Source organism: Schistocerca cancellata, chromosome 5, assembly GCF_023864275.1.
Source record: "Schistocerca cancellata isolate TAMUIC-IGC-003103 chromosome 5, iqSchCanc2.1, whole genome shotgun sequence".
In the NCBI taxonomy this organism is placed as follows: Eukaryota; Metazoa; Arthropoda; class Insecta; order Orthoptera; family Acrididae; genus Schistocerca; species Schistocerca cancellata.
The window spans coordinates 543623062-543643427 of NC_064630.1; the positions used below are offsets into that span (position 1 = coordinate 543623062).

The 20366-nt window shown below is 44.3% G+C and overlaps 1 protein-coding gene across 3 annotated transcripts in view; it reads left to right on the forward strand.

The window, feature by feature from the left end:
- LOC126188320 (very low-density lipoprotein receptor) overlaps positions 1-20366 on the forward strand; it is a 598910-nt gene that overhangs the window by 357741 nt on the left and 220803 nt on the right. The window lies entirely within an intron of this gene.

A 20366-nucleotide genomic window follows, 5' to 3' on the forward strand; every position in this document is an offset into this window, starting at 1 on the left:
CAGAAAACGAAGTTCATCTAATTTCGTAAGCTAAGGCCGCGCCAGAACGAAGCTATTGCAATACTTACTCCAGTTCAGTGCAGAATGAGTGTGGCAAAATATTTAGCCATCGGTTGTGTTGTGTTGATATTACAAGTTGTATCCTCCAAACCACTATCTCACTGAGGCACTGTGGAATTTTCCACTCACAAATGCAGTAGTCTACTTTGTTGCTGCTAATAAGTGTATTACAACACACTCTCCCCACTATATACTGCACTTGCTCGATTTATAATCTTTAATATTTTTATCATAAAATATGTAGCCATTTCTACGGTATCCCCGTAGTTTCCACGGTTCGTATTAAATTCATTTTAGTATTAACTGATTCACTGTGTATTAACCTGTTTCCGCGTTACAGGTCTGTAATTTTAAAGCACCTGGACTATATGCTGTCTACCACACATGGTTTTATTTGAGTACCCATCATGTTTCTCTAGGCGAAATAATAAAGTTGCATCTGGGCTCTCCAGGAAGTAAAGCAGTAATACTAAGATTTTACTCGTATTGTGTGATAAATTTCATGGTAATTTGTTAGCATTTCTAATAAAACGCACACTTGCGTTGCAGATCGTTTCTTGTAACGATACACACAACAGTGCAATAGGTAACTGATAAGCTGGGAATGGAAAAATGTGTAACAATGGCCCTAGCTAATATTAATTTCTGAATAACAACGTAGATGCTCACGATACCAAAGCACTATAAAAATATGTTTTATGAAAAGAACCATATTTCGAGCAAGGCAATGATACGCCATAAAAATTTTAGTTGGTCGTGTAACACACACTGAAAAATTTATTACAAATCATAAAATAACGCTGTCGTTGTGACAGATAACGTGCACCTAAAGGTGTCTGACTTGCCAAGAGGCGTAGTGCAACGTTCAAAAGTAAAGTTCTAGGGAGGCTCGAGCAAAACCATTTGCGGACCTATTGTAGCTAGAACTGGAAAACGTGGAAATCCTTTTTAGAAAATGCTGACAGGAAAGACTCGGTCGATAGTATAATACTTAAATGCTGATAACCAGGATTATCTTACCTGAAGCTATACAACGAACATTCGTTAAAGGCTGCATTGCATGCTGCGGAACACCAGCATTTTACTCTGTCGTCAGATGGCCATCCATCCTGCTTTACAAAGCTGACAAGTTTAAGACCTCCACGTTCCGTGATAGGTGTAGACGCCTGAAACTTGCACATTCTTCGCCACTTCGATTAGATGCTTATGCCAGAAGAATGCGAACAGCCGAGCAACACCATGTTCCGACATGCTTGTCCCCAGCGGCAGAGCCACAACTCTGCCGTTTGTCAACGTCACTTAGGCCAGTAGGTATCTGCATTTGCGGCCTGTATCGTCGATAGACTGACTCCCCGCTCGTCTCTGCTCCACTTATACAGGGTGATCAGAAGCAGTCTGAAAAACTTGCACGGGTGTTTGCATGGTAGACTGTGCTGAGAAATAATTGTTAAGGAAAAAATTCGATACGTCGGGCGTTTCTGAGTTAATTAGCATTGTAGTTAGCTTATCAGGCTGTGAGGCGCAAATTAAAGCGGCCTGCCTGAGACGGTGACGCCAGACTTTTTTTAATTTCTTATTTTTTGTTTTTTTTTGTTTCGTTCCCTAAAGCGGAACAAGAGCGGTATAAAAATTGGACGTGTGACGGTAGTGAGGATCAGACCCGAGCCAAGGGCTGAGTAGCCTCGTCTGCTATTATCTATGTTATGAGAAGAAATGAAACTAATTGTGTCTGTTGGGCCGCTTGAATCTGCGTGTGCGATGGCCCGGTTGGCTAACTTCCATGGTAATTAATTCGAAAACGGCACAACGTATTGAATTTTTTAACAATTATTTTTCAGTGCAACCTACCCTGCAAAGCCCTTAGAAAGTTTTCAGAAGAGTTGTGACGACTCTGTACACAGTGTGTCAAGGCCAGAGGTATGCGCAAGTAAATCCTTATTAAGAAAGAACTCGATCGACATATTATGTTGTTGGATAAATACGCAATCTACAGACATAATCAGTCAATAAAATTTTTCCGGATTTGTGAGTGCATTGTCAATATGTAAAACTACCGACGTTTCGGTCACTATTGTAAGAGACCACCTTCAGCGACCCTGAACAAGGTCACTTGCAACAGTGACCGGAACGTCGGTAGTTTTACATATTGACAATGCACTCACAGACCCGGAAAAATTTTATTGACTGAACCAATGGCTGCGGAAGCGTACATTTATATGACATACTCTCCAAGATGTGTTCCTCATCATTTAATGAACAGCGCTGAGTTAAATTTGTCTAGACATGTTGCCGGACTATGCAGTTCCATAATGTCTCCCGACGTCATTTTCCGGCAGAATGGTGGCCCCTCCCACCCTCCACTATTTTGGGGATGACACCATATTTCTCCATGACACGTTTCCTGGTCGTTGGGCCGGAAGGAGGGGGGGGAGGGAGAGATAATGTTCCTGGCCTCCTGGGTCTCCTGTTGATTCCGCTGGTTTTCGATGTATGGCGATTTATCAAGGACATTGTTTACAGAACAATGGTTCGAGATGTGGTACGTTTCAGACAACTGATCTAGGCCGCAGTAGAGGCCATGATACCTGTCAATCTTACGAATATATGTCGAAAAGTATAATATCGTTCCGATATCTGTCGAGCTACGAACGGTATCGACATTGAACTGTACCAACATGAGTAAAAATGTTTTAACTCAAGTTTACAATGTTAGAAAAACCAACCTACAAAGGTTAATAAGTACTGAAATATAAAAAAAAATCAGACGACATTGGATCTTGTGGTGGGCAGTGGACATTATGTTTCCGCTCATCAGTGCGTATTCCTGTCCTGATTGCCCCACGCATTGCAGCTTTGAGAACTAAATCATAACGCATTTCACGTCAGCTGCGTTTGGTTTTAAACTAGCGTAGCTGCTAAGTTTTCGATAATACTGTGGTCAAAAACAGGTTGCATATTGCTGTATTGTGCTGAAAATAAGAGGAACCAAATCTGGTTTTGTTCAGTCAGGTGCTTCACAAAAAAAAAAACAAAAATAGGAAACATACATACGTTCCACTTGATAAACACAAACAATAAAATAAAAAAAAATTGCAGTGCAAAAACTACAGTCTCCCCTCACTATCATCTTGCATATTACGAACCAATTGGCCCGCCTCGTAATTGGAGACACTTTTTAAAGCGATTAAGAATACTTCTTATCAAATTTTCCATATAGACCTTTGAGATATTGTGACATTACTCGATAGCTCCCTTTGAGGCCCTAAGGTCTCTGGTAGTACAGGACGATTGCCACTCGTTGTAACGTGGCTCATGCATTGTCAATGCATCTGAAATCTGGAGAATATGGAAGGCGTTCCGTCCGACCTGTTCTGTGCTCCGTTAGTAACGTGTTCATAAGATTGTGACCATGGGGACGTGTATTGTCGTCCATCAGCGTGCTTTCCGTTCCAATATATTCACCATATAGAGCCACGACGTTGAAAGGATCTCGTTCCGAAAGTTCACTCCCGTCATCCTCCCGTGTAGTGACACAAGGGGTGCTTGCAGCCATATGTGTTTCTGCCTCAAAGCATGACTGGAGCCCCTTGACAATGATGGAGTTCTATGATGTAAATGAAGTCCTACTTGCCTCCACACACGAGTAGCAGTATTGTCAGGGTGGAGACTGATACTGGTCTGATCAGAAAAGATGCCACTAGCCCACATGATTTCGTGCCCATGCGACACCAGCCGCTCTCCGAACCCGATTTAGAAAAACTGTCTTGAGATGTCTTCTGGCACGTAAACCTTGTTCAAAGAGCCTATTTCGTGTCGCTTGTACGAGGTGCATTCAAGTTCTAAGGCCTCCGATTTTTTTTCTCCGGACTGGAAAGAGATAGAAACATGGGCATTGTTTTAAAATGAGGCCGCGTTCATTGTCCATACGTCCCAGAGATGGCAGCACCGTACGGCAGATGGAATTTTACCGCCAGCGGCGAGAATGAGAAGTTTTAAATACTTAAATTGACGACGTTTTCCTTACTTGAACAGCATGCAATCATTCGTTTTCTGAATTTGCATGGTGTGAAACTAATTGAAATTCATCGACAGTTGAAGGAGACATGTGGTGATGGAATTATGGATGTGTCGAAAGTGCGTTCGTGGGTGCGACAGTTTAATGAAGGCAGAACATTGTGTGACAACAAACCGAAACAACCTCGGGCTCGCACAAGCCGGTCTGACGACATGATCGAGAAAGTGGAGAGAATTGTTTTAGGGGATCGCCGAATGACTGTTGAGCAGATCGCCTCCAGAGTTGGCATTTCTGTGGGTTCTGTGCACACAATCCTGCATGACGACCTGAAAATGCGAAAAGTGTCATCCAGGTGGGTGCCACGAATGCTGACGGCCGACCACATGGCTGCCCGTGTGGCATGTTGCCAAGCAATGTTGACGCGCAACGACAGCATGAATGGGACTTTCTTTTCGTCGTTAATGGATGAGACGTGGATGCCATTTTTCAATCCAGAAACAAAGCGCCAGTCAGCTCAATGGAAGCACACAGATTCACCGCCACCAAAATTTCGGGTAACCGCCAGTGCTGAAAAAATGTCCATGTTCTGGGACAGCGAGGGCGTAATCCTTACCAATTGCATTCCAAAGGGCACTACGGTAACAGGTGCATCCTACGAAAATGTTTTTAAGAACAAATTCCTTCCTGCACTGCAACAAAAACGTCCGGGAAGGGCTGCGCGTGTGCTGTTTCACCAAGACAACGCACCCGCACATCGAGCTAACGTTACGCAACAGTTTCTTCGTGATAACAACTTCGAAGTGATTCCTCATGCTCCCTACTCACCTGACCTGGCTCCTAGTGACTTTTGGCTTTTTTAAACAATGAAAGACACTCTCCGTGGCCGCACATTCACCAGCCGTGCTGCTATTGCCTCAGCGATTTTCCAGTGGTCAAAACAGACTCCTAAAGAAGCCTTCGCCGCTGCCATGGAATCATAGCGTCAGCGTTGTGAAAAATGTGTACGTCTGCAGGGCGATTACGTCGAGAAGTAACGCCAGTTTCATCGATTTCGGGTGAGTAGTTAGTTAGAAAAAAAATCGGAGGTCTTAGAACTTGAATGCACCTCGTATGATATCTGTACTCCTGTAGCTGGAACAGCCGCCGTAGACCTGAAGCCATGTGTTGAAGGTCTCTACTAGCTGTTCAACGCAGATATCGATCCTACGCGTCCTTTACCTTTCTTCTACGGCCACTTCTGTGACTATTCTTAACTGGTCCTGTGAAGAGAGATACTCGTTCTAGACTCTAGGGACATCACTTTGACTCCCAGCGAAATTGGCTTCGATGTCCATCTGCCTCATTCCCTACGCCATTAGACACTCTACAAAGAGTCCCTGATCGTACGCTATTATTGTCCGAACCATCCTGAAGTGACACAACTCTTGTAATGACACACAGCGCATTACCGCAATGTTTGCACGTGGCATGGTTGCCATGCAGTGCACAAGCTTCCCCCTCACGGTGGAAACATGGACTGTTTCCGCTAGAATTAAGTTACAAATAAACCAATATATTGATGTCGTAACGTAGTCAAGGATCACAACGTTTAATATTAAAGTTTCGTGCAATATGCAACGTTGCTCAATCGACAACTTTGCCTTGTTTGACCAAGTTCTGCTGTAACCACTGAACGTCTCTCTTCATCCTGCCTTTGTCTTTACTTTCTATAGAGTGCTTTACATACTTGCTTCGTTTTCTTACGTTGAGCGTCTTTCTCTTGTGTTTTCGTTTCCCTTCTGTTTATATAACTTATATCATTAACCATAAAATCTTGAAAATTGACTGGTACGGTGTTTTATCAATCCTTTCTTGGAACGGCGTATCGCAGGGTACAAGGAGCCCTCTAGTGTTTATTAAGTTGCTATGACCACTTCTCGCCTACGCGGCAGTCTAGCGGCAACGCCAACAGGGGGCACTATAGTATGTTGTCGTTCATTTCGCTTCTTATCCTATTTATTTAATCATTTTTATATTTTTCGATGAACTCTGTAAGCTGGTTCTAATGTAGCTCATTATATTTTTATCAAAAATTCACCACAAGAGCATATCGTAATTATTTTTGTCACTTACCTATTTTCTTTTTAACAATATTTGGTTGTGTTTCAATTTATTTCATTTTAATACTGTAATAACTTACGTATCGGGTAAGCCCACTACAGACTTTGCCTATTGTTCAAATGGCTCTAAGCACTATGGGACTTAACATCTGAGATCATCAGTCCCCTAGACTTAGAATTACTTAAACCTAACTAACCTAAGGACATCACACACATCCGTGCCCGAGGCAGGACTCGAACCTGCGACCGTAGCAGCAGCGCGGTTCCGGACTGAAGTGCCTAGAACCGATCGGTCACAGCGGCCGGCTTTACCTGTTGTATTCTTCTTTTTATTCCATACCATAAAATATGTTTGGAGAAGTAGTGTACGCCTACAGTAGCGGCATCTAACGAGTTTTTTGCCGAGCGAGGTGGCGCAGTGGCTAGCACACTGGACTCGCATTCGGGAGGACGACGGTTCAATCCCGTGTTCGGTCATCCTGATATAGGTTTTCCGTGATTTCCCTAAATCGCTCCAGGCAAATGCCGGGATGGTTCCTTTGAAAGGGCACGGCTGACTTCGGATAATAAGTTGCCGTCTCTTTAACTAAGAATAGATGACGAATGCAGCTAGCCGCTATCTTTGTGTAATGTCTTGTCTGTATAGACGTGTATCTGTTGCCTTTAAGATCCCTTCACCTTCACACACAAATCTATACAGTAAAGTAAGGCCCTCCCAGTTCTTGGCTGATCCGTGATAAGACAGGCGAAAAATTAGACTAATGGAGGATTATTAGTATTATCTTTATTTTCATTCGCTCTCGCTCTTTCTCTCCTTTATCTATATACAGTTTTTAATATAATATTTCATTACGTGAAATCAGCCAAATAGGATCTTTGGTGGAGTCCTTCGTCTTGGTAATCAGCGGCTGTCTTGCTGTAAGAGATCTTTACATTTATTATTACTGCTAAACACTGCAGTCAGTCGGGAGAATCAATCGTTTGGACAATTTGTTCCTTTTACGAAATATTGCGAATTCCAGATGTGTACGAAGCCTTTTTGGACGATTTAACACACTCAGTGATTCCAGGCTCTCTTTGACACAGCTGAAACTTCCCCACTAATTACAGGGCCAACGTGATCATCAAATGATTCAGAAAAAAACTCATTCGTTCATTCACTCCAGAACAAAAAAGTCACAAACCTTATTTATGGAGGAAATTGTGTATTAAATCCATCTCCATTACATGTCCAGATCTCCGGTGATTCCACGCCTTAATTATTTTCCGTTTACAGTCTCTTTCTCTTCACACAAACCGTTAGCGGCACAAATGTTAATTGGCTCGCTTTAGCGAGAAGAAAAGCAGAATATGTATCTCTCAGAAACACGTCAATCCCTCAACAGATACTCCAGAAGCTGTCCTAGTTACCACTCTCCCACAACCATGGAGAATGCATATATGCATCTCTGTTATTTCAAAGAATAAACGCACTAGAAAATACTTTGGCGTCGTCGTCGTGCTGTCGCCGCATATATTACGAGAAAATCAGATCAGATAACTTTTCCAAAATGAATGAATGTGGATGGTTTGATTGAAAATGATTAATTGGTGCGTGGTAGAGTGTATTTTCTGTGGGGACATTACACCATCCTTCCCTAATCCGATGAGACCGATGATCTCGCTGTCTGGTCTCCTTCCCCCTCTCCCCCTCCCCCCAAAAATAACGAGCTTTAAGACAAACATTTTGTGGCTACTGTACAGCAGTTTATGAGCACCGCTGTTAACTGCATGACTCTATTCTGTACCATATTTTATATACGTGCGACGACGCTAAGCTAATTTTGTGTTTATCTTATGTCGACGCCACTACGGCTCCGTTACATTAGGGCATCTTTCAAAACAGAAAAGCCTCGTCGTACTTAAAGCTCATAATTTTCTGGCATGTCAGTAATACTTCTCATTGTGGCCTATTTTATGTTTTAAGCTGTAGACAGTCCTCTAGTCGCATCTATGTTTTTCCCATGTTTTGTTGCAGAAATTGATCTGATCTATATAAATGACCTGGGTGACAATCTGAGCAGTTCACTTAGGTTGTTCGCAGATGATGGTGTTATTTACCGTCTAGTAAGGTCATGCGAAGACCAGTATCAGTTGCAAAGCGATTTAGAAAAGATTGCTGTATGATGTGGCCGGTGGCAGTTGACGCTAAATAACGATAAGTGTGAGGTGATCAACATGAGTTCCAAAAGAAATCCGTTGGAATTCGATTACTCGATAAATAGTACAATTCTCAAGGCTGTCAATTCAACTAAGTACCTGGGTGTTAAAATTACGAACAACTTCAATTGGAAAGACCACATCGATAATATTGTGGGGAAGGCGAGCCAAAGGTTGCGTTTCATTGGCAGGACACTTAGAAGATGCAGCAAGTCCACTAAAGAGACAGCTTACACTACACTCGTTCGTCCTCTGTTAGAATATTGGTGCGCGGTGTGGGATCCTTACCAGGTGGGATTGACGGAGGACATCGAAAGGGTGCAAAAAAAAGGCAGCTCGTTTTGTATTATCACGTAGTAGGGGAGAGAGTGTGGCAGATATGATACGCGTGTTGGGATGGAAGTCATTAAAGCAAAGACGTTTCTCGTCGCGGCGAGATCTATTTACGAAATTCCAGTTACCAACTTTCTCTTCCGAATGCGAAAATATTTTGTCGAGCTCAACCTACATAGGTAGGAATGATCATCAAAATAAAATAAGAGAAATCGGAGCTCGAACAGAAAGGTTTAGGTGTTCGTTTTTCCCGCGCGCTGTTCGTGAGTGGAATGGTAGAGAGATAGTATGATTGTGGTTCGATGAACCCTCTGCCAAGTACTTACATGTGAATTGTAGAGTAAACATGTAGATGTAGACATGTAGATGTAGATGGTCGTTGCTGGCAGAAACCGGTAGTCTGAGGACTTACAAGTTTGTGGTCATAGTCGGAAACAAAGTAATTTCTATGCAGTATTTATTTCGAGGATTTCCTTTTCCTTTTTATTTTTTTTTTTTTTACGCTGTGTTTAAGGTTAGTAATTTGTTCTCCTCGTGATGCTTATGGCACAAATAAAAAACAGAGAAACACTGCCACAAACGACAGAGCTTTATGTCCGATTCAAAATTACTCCCGGGACCTTCCATTTTAGACGGGGTATGAGCAGTTTAGATAGCCACTGTGCGCGGCCAGGGCACTCCCCGCCACTGTGTGGCTGGCGAGCGCAGCGGTGTGCGCAGCGCCCGCGGCTATCGGCCGGCCCCCCTGGGACGCGCGACGGAACGCGCGGACCACCCTCGCCCCCGCCGGAGGCTTGTCGGTGCCACAGGGCGCGCTGCCCCTGCCTTATCTGCCCCGCTGTTTCCGCGGCGCACTCGTTTTGTTTGCTGCGCTGCGGCACTCTTCAAGCACCGACCGGTTCCGCTATGCGCGACGCTGCGACACCCAGTGCCCGATGTCCCGGTTTCCCTCTGCCCGCTACACGAAATGCAGCCGTCGGGACTCATCCTCCAGCCGGAAGCACAGGACCGAGACTTTGCCCTGGACCTGCCACATTTACCAGCGCTATCGTGTGACTTATGTCCGGCAGTGCAGTTCACCCGCAACTCTCTCGACTCCCTCTTCGCTGGGCTACTACCACTGCTCTGCTGCATCCTTAGATCCGCTTACGGTTCACATTTTGCACTTGAGTTGCTGTCCGTGCTTCGATTAAATGTAGACATCGTATTGAGTTGGTGCATACGTTCGTAGCGTTTTTTTCGCAAGGTTATTAAACACAGCAGATACACATGAAAGAGACTTTAGTCATCAAAAGAAATATTCTCCTTTACTATTTACAAGTCTGCCAACGCTGGTGTAACGTTTCGATTCCACGAGTACAGAAATTACGTGGCTTTGACGCGAATAACTCGTAGAGTTGTGTTCGAAGTATATTTTCATACCTAAAGGAAGTTCCGATAGAGAGCGGAAAACGTGAAAATCTGAGGGCGCAAGATCAGCAGAATGAAGGCGGGTGTTGTCGTGGAGTAGCATCACTTCACGCAGACTTCTTGGTTGTCGTTCTTGAATTGCATCTGCAATACGTCTCATTTGTTGACAGTAAATGTCAGCAGCGATGGTTACACCACAGGGAAGCAACTCTTAGTATACCACACCGTCGCTGTTCAACCAGATGCATAACATCATCTTTGTCTGGGAAGTTCCTGCTTTGTTTGGGCTAAGCAATTCCTTTCTTTATGTTGGCGTAAAGACACTATTTCTCGTCATCAGTAACGATATAGGATAGGAATGACCGGTGTTGTCCACAAGCCAGTTGACGACGAGCAAGCAGATGTGCACACATGAAAATTGAAATTTGTGGTAAGCTTCTATGGGGCCAAGCTGCTGAGGTCATAGGCCCCTAGACTTACACATTACTTAATCTAACTTAAACTAACTTAGGCTATGGACAACACATACACCCATGGCCGAGTGAGGACTCGAACCTCCGACGGGGGGAGCCGGGAGCCGCGCGGCTTGCACACGACTTACGCCATACGATACCCATACACCCAATTTTTGAGCCTTCCCCATTGTACGCAAATATCGTACGATGGTGAAATGATACCAGTGGCGAGTTCTCCAGTACAGTGACGTGATTCACTGTGGACCAATGCTTTTAAAAGATCTTCCTCAAACCACAAAGGCCTTCCTGAACGTGGAGAGTCACTAATGTCAAAATGATGCTCCTTAAAACGAGAGAACCGTCTTCTTGAAACCGTCTTCTTGCCATGCTGTCATTACCCTCACCCACGGCGCAAATGTTTGTTGCTGCTTCCGCTGGTGTCATTCCTCTGCTGAACTCAGACAGAAGAATATGTCGGAAATGCTGCGGTTTCTAGTCTTGGCACTCCATTGTGCAGCGTCCGCAGTTCGTCTCACTACCTCCAAATGGCAAAACGACATTATCTAAACTCTGACGGCAACAGCGAACTACAAATGAAAAATGACACTCGATAAATTATCCATAGCAACTGGAATACCAACATGCCAAACAAAACCGCTACGAACTTACGCACCATCCTCATGCACTCAGACACACACGAGCCAGAAGCTGTAAAATGAAACCGCTCAAGCGATCGTAATGCTGTTGCGTACGTAAGGTGGCGTAGTTCCTATAAGAGCGATGAGGGACAGAGGCGCATAACCACGCCACGATAGACGGAGCGCGCGCCGACCGTCCATTGCACCCCTTCAGGCTGAAAACACAACGACGTCGGTAAAAGAAGAAGAGCAAATGCATGGAAGGAGTGCAGTGAATGGAAATTAATCAAGAGTGGCACAAGTACACGAAGACCACTGCAAGAGGATCAAGGCGTGGCACAAGCGTTTCAAGGAAGGAACGGACGTCGTTGGCCTATTACGCACGGTCTGGAATGCCCCAGTGACAGACACCATTGTCCAGCAGGTAAGTGTCACCAATAAAGACCGTCGAGCTGCGGTGGTAGCCGTTGCGCCAGAGATGGGGTTGAGCGTCGCAATTGCAACGGAAATGGAGTGCTCTCCGCACGCTTGCGCCATTGTTCCGTTCCCCGCGCTCCTTCCGCCGTAAGGAAAAGCACGACATCTCTCTGCTCGTCTTTTTAAGCCGCCATTTCTGTTTTCAGCACGACTGAGAGCAGTAGACCATTGACTCGTGCACGTTGCTCGCTCTGTCCCAGGTGGGTGTGCGCCCAGCTCCCTCCAGCGGCGAGTTTTGGCCCCTCGGCGCTCTTACAGGGACTGATCCCTTTTCCTTTTGCAGACTTCCGCTCGTTTCTTTTAGAATGACGCTTCATTTAAAAATCTGCTCAGTGGCGCGGATGCATAGATATGAAACCCGTAAACCACGGTAAATAAATAATTATTCCCTTCACAAGACTGCGGGAACAGATGTACAGTATTGTAATGGGTTCGTGAGTTGTATTTTGTTGGATGTCAACGGACGTATGAGCGGTTTCGTCATGTGCCGTTCAGGAGATCTACTTGAGGCCGAACTGTACTTAAATTCCCACGTTGTCGTCCCTGAAGATGGAGTCTTGCCGCTTCGAAATCGACAGTTATAAAAGAGAGAAACAATAAATAAAATTACTTCGATAATGAAATAAAAAAGAAATAAGTAGTATTCACATTCCGTCTTGGGGCATGTTATTAGATGTGACTGGCCCCATTCTTGGTAGCGATCCTTCAGTGTTGATCAGTGCGACGTAATGTCCACAATAAAAAGAGACAACACGATCACGACCTATTAAAAGTTCAATGCTAATATTGTGGGACCTGTTATAAGCTTTGAATTTATTGAGCGTAACATCAGTAGGTGTAAAGGAATAGACAGAAAATTATCAGGAGAAGGGAAGGCGAAAGGAAGACTTCAATTTTCTTGCTGCATTCCTGGAAATACACAGTACCTCGATTAGCCGAATAGAAGTAGTCAGCGCAACCCACTCTAGGGTACTCCTCCAGTTATTTTTCATTAATTTTCAAGCAGTCTTCACAAAAGAATTCGAAGAAATTCATATACGCCCTCGTGTGGTCGTACCAGGGCGCTACAGCCAAACTAAAGTGTAAGTGATGTGGTCAATGAACTTAATCTGAACAACAAAAGAAATTTCTTGTTTTAGCAAAATCGTATTTGGAGAAATTAGAGATTCTATGTCCCAATCCGCTGGCTTCACTGTCACGCGTAAGGACCACCGAAATAAAACGAAAGATTGTGGACAATTTATTCTCGCCTTCAGGTGGGGCTTGTGGGATAGAGGGTTGGGGTTGAGGGGGACAAGGATTTTCTTCTTTTACGTTTGTCATCGTCGATGGGCCTACTTGTGGAGGGAAAAGCTTCTCGTGGATCCTTTATCTAATTTAAAATATCTCATCTGCACCGTAAGGCGTGCATTACTGACGAAAAAGAGAAACAATTGAACTTTAACATTTTCGTAAGTTGAAGTATAAAAGTGTTCTTGGGGGGGCGGGTGGTGTGGCCGTGCGGTTCTAGGCGCTTCATTCTGGAACCGCGTGACCGCTACGGTCGCAGGTTCGAATCCTGCCTCGGGCATGGATGTGTGTGATGTCCTTAGGTTAGTTAGGTTTAAGTAGTTCTAAGTTCTAGGGGACTGATGACCGCAGATGTTAAGTCCAATAGTGCTCAGAACCATTTGTTCTTGTGGATTAGCGAAATATTAATTTGGCGACTCTACCTTTTTTATATTAGCTAACGCACCCATTCTTCCCACTTTCTTTTCCCAGGATGGAAAATTGCTAAGAATTTGACAACAAACACTGAATATTACTGTAAAGACTTATCTCTGAGCACCACAAACCATAGAACGATTATTTTACGTTGTTCCGTATTAGGTCTCAGTTCTGTACATGATCTTGCATCGGAAGAAAAATTAGATTTTTCCTCTTCATTAGAGGCCTACGTAGACGCATTGCCTTGATGAGTAGTAACTGGGATAAGATAGTAAAAATAAGAACAGGTATCCAGGAACGCAAGTGGAATACTGAAGAAATTCACAGCAGAGGCATCTAAAGGTCGAGCACTAAAGTTTGAAGAGGAAAACGACACTGTTTTAGGACTCAAATGTAACAACACCGCTAGTAGAATTTTCCAAGATTTGGAGAAACCTGTGGCAAGCTGAAAATTTTAGTTGCTACACGATTGTCACAGTCCACAACGAAGAGCCACCCTGTTAGCGTCCTGGTTCGGCAGACAGTTCTGTCGCGCACACACACACACACACACACACACACACACACACACACACACACACACACACACACACTATTAGGTCAGCGGAGCTTCTGATTATATCAGCAAGAACCAACATCTAAGAAAACTGCGCCGAGCACAGCTTACTTAACGAGAAGTGTTCAAAAATTAAAGAGCCGTGACATTTTGAGGGCAGTACTAGTCCGAAGACTTTCTGGTCTGGAAATTTCCTGTTCCTTAATTTATTATTTAAGTAGCTCAACAACTCTGCAATAAGCCGCATGGGGCCCAGAAGTTCGCTGCGGCCGGAGTACTGCACCGGAAGGGAAGGTACGCAGACGTCGACGGCTCTGGCTTCCACCTCCGCGGTTCCCATGCCTCCCCGTTTCCCTCCCCCTATCCCTTGCCCCCCTTCTCACCCTTTCTCCTGCCGTAATTTCCACTTGGCGGGGCGCGGGCCCGCATATTTGGAATACGGTCGCCGCCTCATCAGCTGCGTATGGACGCCTTTATAGCCGATATTTCAAGAGCGCCGCGCACAGTAAAATTCACGGCGCGGAAAACGCCTCCGTTGATGCCGGCGTTCCCGTCATGCACGTTTTTTGGTTATACTCTCTATTAAGGCAGGCCTGCGCCTCTGGATAACGGAAACATTGTTCCGGAAGGGCCTGCAAAGTTGCGCGCGAGCAGGAGTGATACGGCATTTAGTGCGCGCTTTATCCCCTGTAAACTCCCGACACGATTGCTTCTGTAACACCGTGTTGAAAAGTCCGACTCGTCGTTTTCCGTAGTCTCCAAGTCGGGAGCACACAGAGGTTCTACGATGACGCCATTCATTGTTTTTGCTTTATACGCATTAGGTAAGGCCAGAAAAGTGCAAAAGCAGATTACGAAAATTTCTAATTGTGTAAATAAAATAGTGGGCGTTTCGCATTACCTACTTTCTTAATTTCGTATCCACGGGTTTAGCTAAATCCGAGGAATTACAGAAACAAATTATAAATATTTCGAGGTCCGTAAATAATACAGTGAACGCTCTGCATCAACATTCTCTACAAAATTATAATATGGGGGTCTGGTTTGATCAATTACAAATGGTTTGTAAAGGCCTGTGGCTGTGAGAACAATGGGTTTGTTTATAAACTTTCCTGCTATCGGTCACGATTCTATATTATTTATATTTTACACGGCGCGTTTCCCATTTTCAGACGCGTTTCTCTCTCTGTTCTATGCCGTCTTCACGTAATGATTTTCATGTGTGGGGTTACGCTTTGTCCTGGTGACTTTATTGCAATACACACAGAAAAAAACGCACATTTTCGCTGGTTATCGATCTTTATATGTAATTAGTGGAACAACTTGTACTTATCTTATCCTATGGTCCATCTGTGCAGAGCCTGACATGTTACACATCGAACACGATTTTTGTACGCGCTATACATCGAGAATAACTTACATAAACAAACAGTTACAAAGATGGTTTTAGATGTAGTCGACAGATATATGTACTCAGTGGAAGACCTATAACATTATCTCTGTCGCCTAGAGCTAAAAACATCATTGTTTTTTATGGGAGTTATTCTCGATGTATATTTTGCACAGAAAATTGTGTTGATGTTTAACATGCATAGATTGACCGTAATTCCGCCACTAACTACATGTAAAGATGGGTAACGAATTAAAATTGCGCATTTTTATATACACTGTAAAGTCAGAACAACAAAGCAGAACCTCGAACATTAAAAACATTACATATAAATGGTATAGTAGACACAGAGAGACGCACTTGACTATGGGAATTACTTCCCCAAACGGGTCGTGTAAAATATAAACTACAGAAAATCGTGACTGGTAGCTGAAAACTTTTAAAACAAACCTCTAGTGTAGGTGGTCTACCGTTTCCTTTCTTCTAGCTGCAGTGACGTGTCACGTGTGTACATGTGTCATTCAGATGACTCCGATGTGAGCGTGTACACTTCAACGTGACAGTCGGCTGCAAACGTCTCCAACAACGGGGCCCATCCACTTGATGACATTTCTTTCATTTCGTTTCTTTATTGACGGACCAACTGATGTCCGTTAGCGGTTCAGTCGTGTCACTTTCATTATTACGAATCTCCCGGCTAGAACGCTGTCTTTCCTCTGTGACTCATCTCCCTTAATCGATTTGGCGGGAGTTAGAGGCCACAGATGAGCCTTTGGAGACCCCTCCTCTGCTCTGACCTATCTACCGGCCAGACCTGTATATTTCTCCTTCTTATTAAATTGTTTCTCAGCTTTGGCATCAATATTACTTCCAGTGCATCGATTTTACCATCACGTACTTCCACAATCCGATCGAATTTCTGGAGGTGATCAGTAATCCCAGATGAACTCACTCTTGACAGATGGACAGATGATCTTGTTATCAGGTTCTTAATTCCTACCAACAAACCAACTATCCCGAAAAAGGGCTGACACCCTACACTCTAGTGCTTCTGCAAAAGCAAAACTGATAATTGCTGAGAGCTGTCGCTGATACTCTTCGTGGTAATGGGAGTCACACTCGAACCACGTATGGGCCTGAAGTAGTGTCTTCACTCATTTCAAAATAAGAAAGGGAAACAAGCAGCAGTGCACAACACAGAGTACACAGCAAATGTAGCAGTGCCGCAATTTCTGCACATTAGTAGGTCAAATGGTTCAAATGTCTCTGAGCACTATGGGACTTAACTTCTGAGGGCATCAGTCCCCTAGAACTTAGAACTACTTAAACCGAAATAACCTAAGGACATCACACACATCCATGCCCGAGGCAGGATTCGAACCTGCGACCGTAGCGGTCTCGTGGTTCCAGACTGTAGCGCCTAGAACAGCTCGGCCACTCCGGCCGGCGCACATTAGTAGTACAGGGTGTTTGTATCATAGTTTAATGGAAGTGTAGACCGTAGTCAGCGTGTACCAGACACTTCTCTAATGGCACCAAGACCATTGTCTGTTTTGAAGCGGTAGTGCAACCCTGTCACAGCAACAGCAAGGAGATTATGATGCACCAGTTGTCTAAATGGCGACCTATTTAATTTAAAATACGTTTCAGGAAAACTTGGTCCCATTTGCAAGTAACGTGATCAATGAAGACACGAATCATTGTTTCACAGACTAATACGAATGGATATGTCTGTTTTCTGTGTAGTATTACGAAGGTTAAATGTGTGGCATTAGTCTTTTTATTATAATTAGATAACTTATTTGTGAAACAGTATTGTACCTAAGGGGCCTTCGAAAGATGTAGCACTGTTTTAAACAAAGTGGTCTTGTATTCGGGAAGGTGGAAGCTCCAATCTTCATCCAGCCATAATGATTCACAGATCACCCTGATTTAGGTTTTCCGTGCTTTCCACGAATTATTTGAGGCAAAAGAGCGACACCGGCACTAAGTTTGGCGGTCTGGAGCTGTACGCTATCACATTTCCTCCCCTTGTCATCTAAATGCTAGCCAAGAAAATAGATTCCAGTATCACATTTTTATTTTTTTTAATAAGAGGTGGAGCCCCTCCACGCCCACACCGGCATGATGGCCAACACAAAAGGTCTACTGCCATCTCTGCATAAGGGTTAGTATTCACTAAAGTGAGGTGTCGCAGGATGTGGGTGCGCGATGTCTGCGTACGTCTGGTTAAGGTTAACCATTAATACGCGCTCATCCGGAGACAGATTGGGTCGAAATCAAACGAAGGGTAGCGGTTTGAAGGGCAGAGGAAAAAAGTGCCAAGGCAAGAGCCAAGGGAAAAAAAACCTCTGCGATAGTTAGGTCGGGTGGTAAGAGCAGTAGCGGATGTCTTGCTGCCTGCGATAGGTCGTGCAAGGATAGGCTTTGTTAGTAGTGGGTATCATGCATGTTGTATTGCTCGGCGGCTGGCGCTGGGTGCCGGTGTAGAGCTCTCGTTCAGCGTCAGCAACCTGCAAAACTTAGGTTTATTATCGTTTTTGTGTCCGATAGGTCAAATATCGGAAGCACAGTGTGAGGTAATGTTGGCGGTTTGTTTGTGCGTCAGTGGGCGTGCTCGTCGGTGTCCCTGCTGTCGCCTGTTGGTCGGCTCTAGTAAATGGTTCAAATGGCTCTGAGCACTATGGGACTCAACTGCTGAGGTCATTAGTCCCCTAGAACTTAGAACTAGTTAAACCTAACTAACCTAAGGACATCACAAACATCCATGCCCGAGGCAGGATTCGAATCTGCGACCGTAGCGGCCTTGCGGTTCCAGACTGCAGCGCCTTTAACCGCACGGCCACTTCGGCCGGCCCTCGGCTCTAGTAGCAGCTGGTAATTACCAGTCAGTGTTGCTGATATGCAGGGGCTTGCCGACGTTTGTCGCTTGTTTGCGTATGTTAGTTTACCATAGGTGGCTATGTCCTAGCTAGCAGTGTCTTTGGCCGCTTGTGCTTTCACCTATGGTTAAAAAAAAAAAAAGCCAATGTCACAGGTACGCTACGATTTGACGCTGACTAATGAAAGCAGTTTTTATATGTTGTCCAACGATGTAATCATGTTAAGTTAAAAAAGAAAAAGGCGATAGACCACTTCTGATGGGGAAGAAGATTGGCAGCTGCCTCTTACCACTTTTCCCTGTACAATAAACGTCATTTAATAAAAAGTTCTAGAAATTTCTCTGTAGTCCCTACAGTATGCCTGCGAGATTCTGTTTTGGCGTCAACCGTGACAGTCTAAATGGGCACAAGTGGTGTTGCGGCCAGGCTGTACAAAATATCTGCTCTCTGCTCGCAACGCAGGCTGCGGCCTTTGAAATTAAAGCTGTACGTCACTGCCACGGATTAATTATATTACGAACAGGAGAGCGTTGCGACGCATAAAGGCTTTCTCGCTGCCCTAATCACATCAGCACCACCGTTACTCAGCCATTTCGAAATTACCCTTTAAATATTCATGGATTCGTATTTCTGAAGAGATCGGGGAAAAACAGATTGCAGCGGAGGTCTGTTCCGGTGCGGAAGCTGCAGATTTCTCGAACACGCGGCACAAATAAAGAGAGGCAAACCGGCGATCGCAGGAACAAAAGAGCGTAAGCCAGCGCTTGCCAAGACAATCCACGGTAACGCTCACTTCGTGATGGCAGGCAGTTGTTATCAAAATGTCTTAAAATTAATCCGTTATTCACGTATGCGCTGTGGAAAATCAGAGTTACGATGGTAAGCGGCAATATCATTAAAACTCCATTAGTAGTTGACTACCATTTGCGTTTCAGGCCAAAGCATTGGTCCATTCATATTGACGAAATGTTCAACATTCCAGGATAACGCGAATAAGCCTCTGTATAGCGGCGAACTATTGGGAGAATAATTTGAAGCCATATTGACTATTAATAGAACGTGGCTGACCAAAAAATACGAAAAGGTTTTCAAACTTTGCTACTATTCACAAAATTGGTTGACAACTAAATTATTTATTTAGCTACATATTTCGAGGTGATACCTCATCATCAGGCTATATTGGCATTATATTTAACAAAATATTTTTACATATAATTGGCGTGGCAGTTTTCTTGTAACGTGTTGAAGCATCACTATTTCCATAGGTCTTCTGGATCTCTTCACCATTGTTCACAAACTTCATAACGTCGTCTTTAAAGTACAATACACAAAACAAAACAGCAGTGCAGAACGCAAGTTGGCGGCCAAACCTAGGCTATTTTCGATTTGACTAGCCTTTTTGAAGTTCACAGCAATATATGGAGCACTTACTGGATTGTCAACTACCACCTACATCTTGCACTGAAGATAGTCTTCTGCTTGCGACTCCGACCGCAATAATACAGTTTCCAAGACAGTGGTCAACAGTAGTTTAGCTTGATACTTCTATTTATCAGCGCGGATAGTGATGGGCGTTAAAGCGCCCGCTTCCGGAACGGAGAGGTGCGCCGGCCCAGGTTCAGATCCACTGGGCCGATTAATAACGTGGGCCTATGTGCCACCCAGTCAAGCTGTGGTTTTTAGGCGGTTTGCCCCATCCCATTAGGTTAATATCGGATTGGTACCCACGTACCTTCCTCAGGTATACCCTACTAAAGCATTTAGAAAACTTTCTCACACTTGAATACAGAATTTACTCCAGACGCAGAGAGATCGGGTGCTTTGATTCCATCGGGGGGGGGGGGGGTGAATACGAAGCTGATAATCTTAGATGTTTGGTCTCCTTCAACCCGTAATCAGCAGCGGCTTTCATTTGTTTTAATGGTAATTACCATATACTGGATCTGTTTCTGATTCAAATGAAAAGAAGCTAAATAAAGGCGCCCATTAAACAGTGGAGCCGTGTGCAAACGGCATTGACGGTTACGTACGCCGATCGGTAGTTCCTAACAACGTCAGTTGCACGCTAAATCATGTATGATGCTTTGATCGATATTGAAGTAATCGTAGCTGTAAGAGCCAAAAAAAGGGGACCACCTCACCCCC